Source organism: Phalacrocorax carbo, chromosome 1 (assembly GCF_963921805.1).
Source record: "Phalacrocorax carbo chromosome 1, bPhaCar2.1, whole genome shotgun sequence".
In the NCBI taxonomy this organism is placed as follows: Eukaryota; Metazoa; Chordata; class Aves; order Suliformes; family Phalacrocoracidae; genus Phalacrocorax; species Phalacrocorax carbo.
In genome coordinates, this window is record NC_087513.1 from 153,728,798 (window position 1) to 153,737,160 (window position 8,363).

Below are 8,363 nucleotides of genomic sequence, written 5' to 3' on the forward strand. Positions count from 1 at the left end.
ACTATTCTGGTTATGCAGGGAACTCTAACTGAAGAACATCCTCTGCCTTTTAATCCCACCTATGCCGTACATGAGGGTAAGGGTATTCTTCAGTTGAATAAGATGCTTTCCAATTTAAAAGTACATTCTCCTTCAATGGGTGGCCATCAATCTTTAACAAAGCAGAATTAGTGACATCTCTGGTCTTCCAAAGACTAGTTGTTACCATAAAGAATATATCATTTGCCAGGTGGTATTTTTTAGTGTTCTCTGTCTGGACACAGCTGTTCTATGTCAAGTCAGTGACGTGTAACACATTTTTTAAAAAGCCTATTAACACAGTTGTCAGTTGGGTGTAGATGTCTGTGTACTATTGTCTGCCAAGCCTCCCCCCTCCCGCCCAATTAACTTCCTTATTGAGAGGAAGGAAATAAAAATACAGAATCATTATGCAAAACGTGTTTTAATATTTACCTGGAAGTATAGGGGCCGGATAGTCTCAAAGATGGATGCAGTCCTAGAAACTAATAAAAATAGTTGAATTATGCACTGCCTCGTACAAACAAGACACAGAGTAAAACCAGTGTTAAGGAGGAATTGTGTGCCCTGAAACAAATGATGTTTTTTTGAAAACAGCTGGGAAGTAGGGTGTTATTTAGAGGTAGTCTTCACCGGTTCTCAGGAACCCTGTGTAAACAATATCAGCAATTATTTGGAATAATGTCAAACACAACAGGAAGCAGAAAGACAAAATGGGTTTACATATTTAATGTTTATTGACTTTTTTGGTTGAGTTGGTTTTTAGGATGAGATGCTTCAAGACAAACCTACAGATTTGAAATAATTACTTGAGAAGCCCACTTATGTCACTTTAGGCCCTGCTTTTATCCATTAGGCTGTGCACCCCCTAATTTTAAACAAACAAATTTCCAAGAGCAACTTCATCTGAAATTAAAATGCCATAGATACAGCTTATGCAGTAATGAGCAGATTTTTCGTAAACAAACCTGTTTATCCACAAGTCTCTCCGGAAGAGATCTGAGGATCCAAGTGAATATAAAAACAAACAGCTTAGCTGTTGCTTTCTTTGGGCAAGTCTTTGTTTTTATTTAACATGAAAATACAAGGAACTACATTTTATTGATTTGAAATGGCAATTGCCTCCTTTAGTTCAACATTATTATTTTTTCACAGAATGTGCTGTCTTTGATTATTTATTTGTTACTGGAAAATGACTGCAGATTTAGCAAATGTAATCACTGCCTGGCTTCTTGGAAAAGCATTTTTTTTCCATGTACATTTAACACCTTCTTACATAACTGGGTTAGCTTTTGTCTGAACAGGAAGTTTCTGACAGACATAGATTTTTAAATCTCACAGAGCCTTCTTGTAACACGAGCAGAGCATGTTCTGAACACCGGGGTCTGCGCCTACCCATGCCAGTGCCCCGAGCTGTCCTCTTGACCCTCCCAACTAACCTGAAATGCACCTTGGGGCTAATGTGGTCCAAAATGCAGAGTGATTTCTCCATTTTCACACAGGAACCTGTGAGACAGTCAGGCCTGGCAGGCTTGAAAGAGGCCAGTGAGCCTCTTCGCTGAATATCTAAAAGGAGGTCATGGGTGTGAGAGGAGACAGGACTTGCTAGCTCTTCCCTCAGGAAGGGGGCCAGGCCTGTTATGCAAAGGGGTATAGTGTGAAGGGGAAGATCACTCCTGATAAGCTTTGGATAAACAACCAGTCATTTGAATACGTATCTAAATTGAATACAAAGGCCAGAAAGAAGATGGTTTTGTGATTTAATTCCAGACAGACTATGACTTAACAGATTTGCATCCCATCCCTGGCTCTTTGCCATAGACTCTCTGCATGGCCATGTGTAAGTTATTTTCCATTTATATAGCTCGATTTCCCATCTATCGAATGTGAATAATAAAGCTTTTGATTCATACGCTTTATTTCTTGTAGTGTATTTACTCTGTGAAAGGAGTACAGCAGTCAAAATGATCTCAACAAGTCTTTTAGCCTCCCCCTTTGGAGCAGCAAATACCCAAACACTCCCAGAAAGATGTTTGTTTAACTAGTCATTAAAATCAGAATAAGAGCTGTCTTTTCTGCAAGAGTTATAAATTCGATTTATGAATCACTTTTTTTTTTTTTCAGCATTGCAGTTAAACATATTACTTATTTTGTGTTTGTAGAATGGAGTTATGTTTCCTCAGAGTAATCTGTACACTTGTGTTTATTGAATTTCACCTACTGATTTGAAGTAATTTCTGTAATTAATTTAGATCATTCAACTTTTATTCCTTGAACAGCTTTGTAACTCTCACTTTTGAAAATATCTAAGAAATCTAGAAGCGTACTCAATTTAATTATCAAAGGATTGAGTCCAGCTTTCCTGATTAAAACTTCTGCAATTTAGATGCTTAGTAAGGTTGTGCTCCCAGAATAAGTGCCTATATTTCCACTAGCCAATGATGAAAAATAGCCTTTGAAAGTATCTGGAAGAAGATCCTCTGTGCCTAACTGGTCAAGGTCTTGTTCTTGAGACCTTTCAAGCAGCTGACCTCTTTTTTTTGTTTTTCTTTTTTTTTTGGTTTTTTTGTTTTGGTGTGACAATGTACGCATTAGATCTACGTTACTAAACAGAAAAACTGACGACACAAGAAACTCGGACCCCTGCCCAAAGCAGTACATTAAAATACTGAATGTAACTAGGCTCAGAACATGTAGAGGAGGGCACTATTTCAGTGTCCTCCAGACAATTGTTTGACTCAGAAGCAATTTTTAACTACCTGAAAGTCTGTTTTCTCCCCAGGCGGTGTGCACCAATCTTACGACATGGGTTTAATCAAAGCCATATTTCCCAGTTTTCTTCATGTAGGGTACTTTGAAATTAAAGACAAGATAAATCACATATAATGCCTTCTCTAATTAATTCTAAACTGATTTCTTATCCAATAGGTCAGTTGTCCTGGTAAAGAAGAAAATTAGACTAGTGTGTTACAGTGTGTACTGACAAATCAATATTGGATTACTTGATTATTTTTCAATCCCTACAAACAAATTGACCAATAATGTGTTGTGATATTTCAGAAGTATTAAAGCAATTTGGCCTGTTTTCTTCTAAATTCCTTTAACTGTTCCTCTGCAGTTCATTCTCTGCTTGCCTTTCTTCACTTCTTTGGAGTGTCTTCTGCTCCCTGTGAATTCTTAAGGACTTTGCTAACAGTTCAGAGATCACTTTGCCTGTTTTTTTCAGCACTCTTGGGTGATTTTTATTGGGCTTTGCCAACATGAATACATCCAGGGTGTTTGGTTACTTGTTATTTCTCTGTTCCAGCCTCTGCTCCCATCCCTTCATTAAAATTAAATATTTTTATTAGTTGTTTACTATCTGCCCTTTTTCATGATAAGGGGTGAAATCAGCTGCTATCTGCTCCATTAATGGAGTGATGTGTTCCTCTCTCTACTCAATATTCTAAATGAACTCTTTTCCTTGTCTCTTATATTTCCTGCTGCTTGTTGTGCCCTGACCTTTAGTAAGGGCTTCCTTAAAGACTGTATATTTATACCTATACTATTCCTTTTTACTGATCCGCAGTCATACGTTTTTTTCCATTATATTTTATTTCTGTAAAAATCGTTGAAGAGCTCTCAATGCATCCCTAACAGCATGGAATATGACTTTACTTCATCTCAGATTATCAGTCTTTTAGGATGGGAAACAGTTCCCTTTGTGATTTAGGATTTCTGGATGTTACCATAATATAAAAAACCACTTTGTGAATTTTACCCGTCTCTACCTGAATCTTTGCCAAATGAAATCAGTTGGGGTTTTTTCCAACCAAGATTCCCTTGACCTCACTGGAAGTATCATAAGGAATTTGCAATCTGGCAGGGTTCAGCCTCCCTGATTTTCTAGTCTTCTGTACATCCTCACTTAACTTTTCCTCTACCCAGTCTCTTTGAGTGACTTGATATTGCTCATTAAAACATTATATGGCAGAGAAGAGAACATAGACCCAAAGACATAGCAGAGGAAGAATGAATACAGCAAAGGACCAATCTGAATTAAAGAAGGGTGTACAAATTGACAGGGTAACTTGATGGAAACCTGAGGCTTTCTTTACATAGTAGGTAGGAAATTGAAGATAAATAGATGTTTAAACTTATTTGGAAACATTAGTAAGCTGCACAGGCTCCTTAAACTAGAAAACTCTGAGGAAAAAATAATGGCTTGAATTCCTGGCCCTTCTTATTCTTTTCCCTGAACCAACGCAAAGTTGTAGTCATGCTTCCAGTTCAGATCAGGTTTCAGGATTTAAAAATAAAAACAAAACTCAAAAGTCCTAACACCACTTTCCCTCTGCTACACAGTTTAATAGTAAATTCAGCTACTAAACCTCCATTTATAGCAGACTGTGCTTCTTCAGCATAGAAGACAGTTGACTTGAAAAGCCTCACTGAAAGATCGCCCGACCCTTCCCTTACATATTTATGTGTGCAATTATTATATAGTTAAAAGGCATAAACAAGGACATGCTGTGTGTGCGAGTTTCTGGAATCTCTTGTTTTCCTCCCATAGTGCACAAACAAGTCATTTAGGTGAACAAAGTCTGAAAGTGAATCATAAACTTATGTTGTTGTTTTTCTAAGAGAACTTTCTCTGGTGGCTGCGAGAACAGAGATACCCTGTGTCAGGCCAAAGTACTGGCTTAGCCCCTAGAATTCAATGGTATTGCAGAGCTAATTTTTGTGGACAGGCTGACAAAATTTTCTAGTAGTTCTGTGCCAAGGATAATGACATTATGGCTTGGAGTATAGCAGAAAGCAACTTAGACTCTGTTTTGAGGGGTATAAGTAAACAGCTTTGTTTATCACTGCATTAAGAAATTTGATGTAAGCAAACACCTACACTTCAAAAATCCATACCAATGAAACCTCGGATAACCTGGTCATTTGCCTTAACACAATTGAACTATTATGTTTAAAAAAATAATTTCTTGTTAAAAAAAAAATGTTTTAGTGGTATTTCAATGATTAGATTGACACAGACCAAGTCCTTGAGAACTTTGCACTCTTCAGAGACCATTCTTGGACAACTTGAGCTTTGACACGCACCCTACGTGATTACATCTGTATTACACCCCTCAGCTCATGGGCCTGGGTGTGTGCCTCAGCCATGTTCTAAGCTAGACCAAAGGAAAGAAAAGCCAGGCATATGAGTCGAACAGGCACTGTGGCATGCCCCACCTGGTAAGTCTAGACACAGCCCATGTGCCTAATAGTGCTAAGATGAAACTAGCAGATAAAAGTATCACTGTAATTGGAGCTATCTTCATTTGGATTCAAACTTTGATTTGATGTTTAAAATACATTCTTCAACTAAACTTCTTTTATGAGTCTATTGAGTCATAGAGACCTACAATCAATTCACCCTTCTGCCACAAAATTTCTGTGTGGCCTTGGGCAAATCACTTAATCTTCCCATCCTTATCTACAGTTACCAAATGTTAAGCTTTCTTCTTGCTCAGCATTTTTTTAAATAAGAATAAATAGGGAGTGGAAAAAAGACGTCAGCTTAGAACAGATACAGAAGACAGGAAGATGAAGAAGGGAAGCAAATGGAGGAGATAGAGGCATGTGTGGGATATAGGAAGGGGACAAGGATGAAAACATAGAGTAGGAAGAATTGGACAGGCAGAGAGCCTCAGAGGTGGCTAGCTCATACTGAGCAGATGTGGTTCTGCAAGTCATTTGAGAAGGAAAGTGGCAGATGCACGAGCTAACATCTGCTTGGAATAAACTGCATGTGTGTGAGAGGAAATGTGGGAGAGGGGGAGATGGCCAGGAGTGCCTGAGAAAAACAACTCTCAAGTGATCAAAGGGTGTCGACTTTCTCAGTACAATGACCCTTTGATCTCTGACTCTTCCCATAGGTAACTACTGGGATGGAGGACTGAGGGGTTAAAAGCGAATAGAGTGACAGAACAGCACAGGGATGTCTGAGGCTTCAGTGTTTTCAGACTAGTCCGGAAAATCTAGATACAAATCTCTCATGTAAATTAATAGCAAAAGAAGGAATTTTGCCAAGGTAACGCAGAGACAAAAGAACAGTTGAGACTGACTGCGTATAAATGCAGTGCTGAAGTAACTTCTGATATTCAAAGCTCTGGTTTTGAAAATAAGTGTTACTAATTGCGTAAGTTAAAAATCATGAGTCGCTCTTGCTAAAGTAATAGAGAGAATTAAATAACTTAAGATTTAAACAAACTAATACCGTATTCTTTGCATTTCCTTCTGTTTTTGTAAGTCATGAGAAGTAACACGGTTCCGGTTTCATAATTTTTCTGTAATCATGATTTCTAGGAAGTCACTTATTTAAAATGAAAGGTGAGATTCTTATGCATTCCTATAACTCTCCATTCCAGCAGCTGGGACTTTGGATAAAAATGTCATTTACTGTGAAACTTGCAATAAATATCCTGGGAGTTAGCCTCCTTGGAAAATTCCACCCAAAATCCATCGCTCTTCTCTAAGTGGCCCCAGCCTAAATTCCTCAGATATTGTGAAAACTGTGATGAAACCGTGTCCCTAAAAAAGCAAGAAAAAGGTTCTTTCCATGTGGATTCCTAAGCTGAGTTGTTTATGGTCATAAAAATCCCATAACAGTCAATAGGAGACTTACAAAGTGCACTAGACTACCTGGTCATGTAAGAATCTTACTCAAAAGATTCAAACATCGATCCTCACCCATATTTAAGCACAAGAATCACTTTAGCCTTGCAAATGGTCTGAAAGTCGAAATACTAATTTTTAAAATGAGATTTCCAGAACTGAGCTACAGCTCCAGAGCATCTTTGGTTGGAATGTAACTTCACTGTACAAATTAAATGACAACAGCAATAAAATCTGGAACTGTTGAGAAGAAACCCATCTCTATTAGCTTGTAAAGGCTTGACTGGAAATAAACATACATTTAAACAAAAGTCATTGCCGTAAGACTTGTTGTCTAGGTATGGGAAGCACTAATTAAACACCCTTTCCTGGAATGTCATATTCAGTCCTCTGAGGGTACTGATGACAATCCAGAAGCCACCTTCTGATTTCAAACAAGCAGTTCTTTGCCTCAAACCTCATTGCTTTCCAATGCTGTTGAGCGTGCGAGCATTAGCGTTCCTGGCACAAAGAATTATGCTAGTGCCTGGTCCCTGAGATTGTCTCTTGCCCTTGAGAAACATAACCTTTTAGAATTCTTTTGCTGCTTGGCAGTCCTCTGAATTCCTCACATTATAAAAAGGAGCATTTGAGTCAGAACTCGGGAAAATGGCATTGACTATTGAGCAAAATCCCACAGACACGAATTCTGTAGACTTCTATAAATCAGGTACTATCCCTCCTTCTCTAGGGTCATGAAGCCTCTGCTGAATTCACAAAGGGCATTCGTTTTGGGGGAATATACAGAAAAGGTTAACAGAACTGCAAAAGCAGCATTTTTTTTTTCTCCTTAAACTCCCACAAAACTAAGGAAATGGCAAACAGAAGGGCTCAGAAAAAGAGTTAATCAATCATATTCAAATTTAAGTGGATTCAGGAAACATTCAGTTATTTTATTGGTAGAATTTACCAACTTGACAGCTCTATGGAATTTAATTTCCTATTTATCTGAAGAAAAACTAATACTCTGGAGAAGTAAGTAAAATTTTCAGTGCTTCTAGCTTATGCGTCAAGCTTGACTTGCAAGTATCATCACTAGAAGATGGTAAAGAGGACGTGAGTTGCCATATTCAAGAAGTCCTTAATCTAAAAAGCCCTGACATTGCCAGCAACAAAAAGAAGTAATTTTTACTGATTAAAGTGCTGGCTTTTTTTCCTTGTTTATTTCTGGTTGTGTACACCAGGGATGCCTACAACAATAGAAAAACAATTGATGCCATTTGTTCTGTAAGTCAATGAGAGGCTAAGGGTAGACATAGCTTTGGTCCCAAGGCAATCTGAAGATGTTCTGAAGGAGAGAAGCCTGACTAGCAATCAAATTAAGTGATTTTAGAGTGCGTGTGTAACATGAGGCAGTGTTCATGGGGGACCAGAGGCCCCATTTCTTCACTTCTTCTCAGAAAAGCACATTTGGGATAGCACAGATGAAATAGTTTGAGACAGTGGGGAACTTGGTTGGGCCATCTGGTAAGTTACAACTGGTAATATGTCCAAAACCACCATATGCAGAAGCTAATGAATATGTGCAATATGGCCAAAATTTTTAAAGGCGGCCCTCATTCAGATCCAAAACTTTGACCAAATGCTAATAGTTAATGATACAATGGAAATGCCGTTAACTGCATTAATATTTGACTGTGACCAGCTTTTCCAAAGCTTAG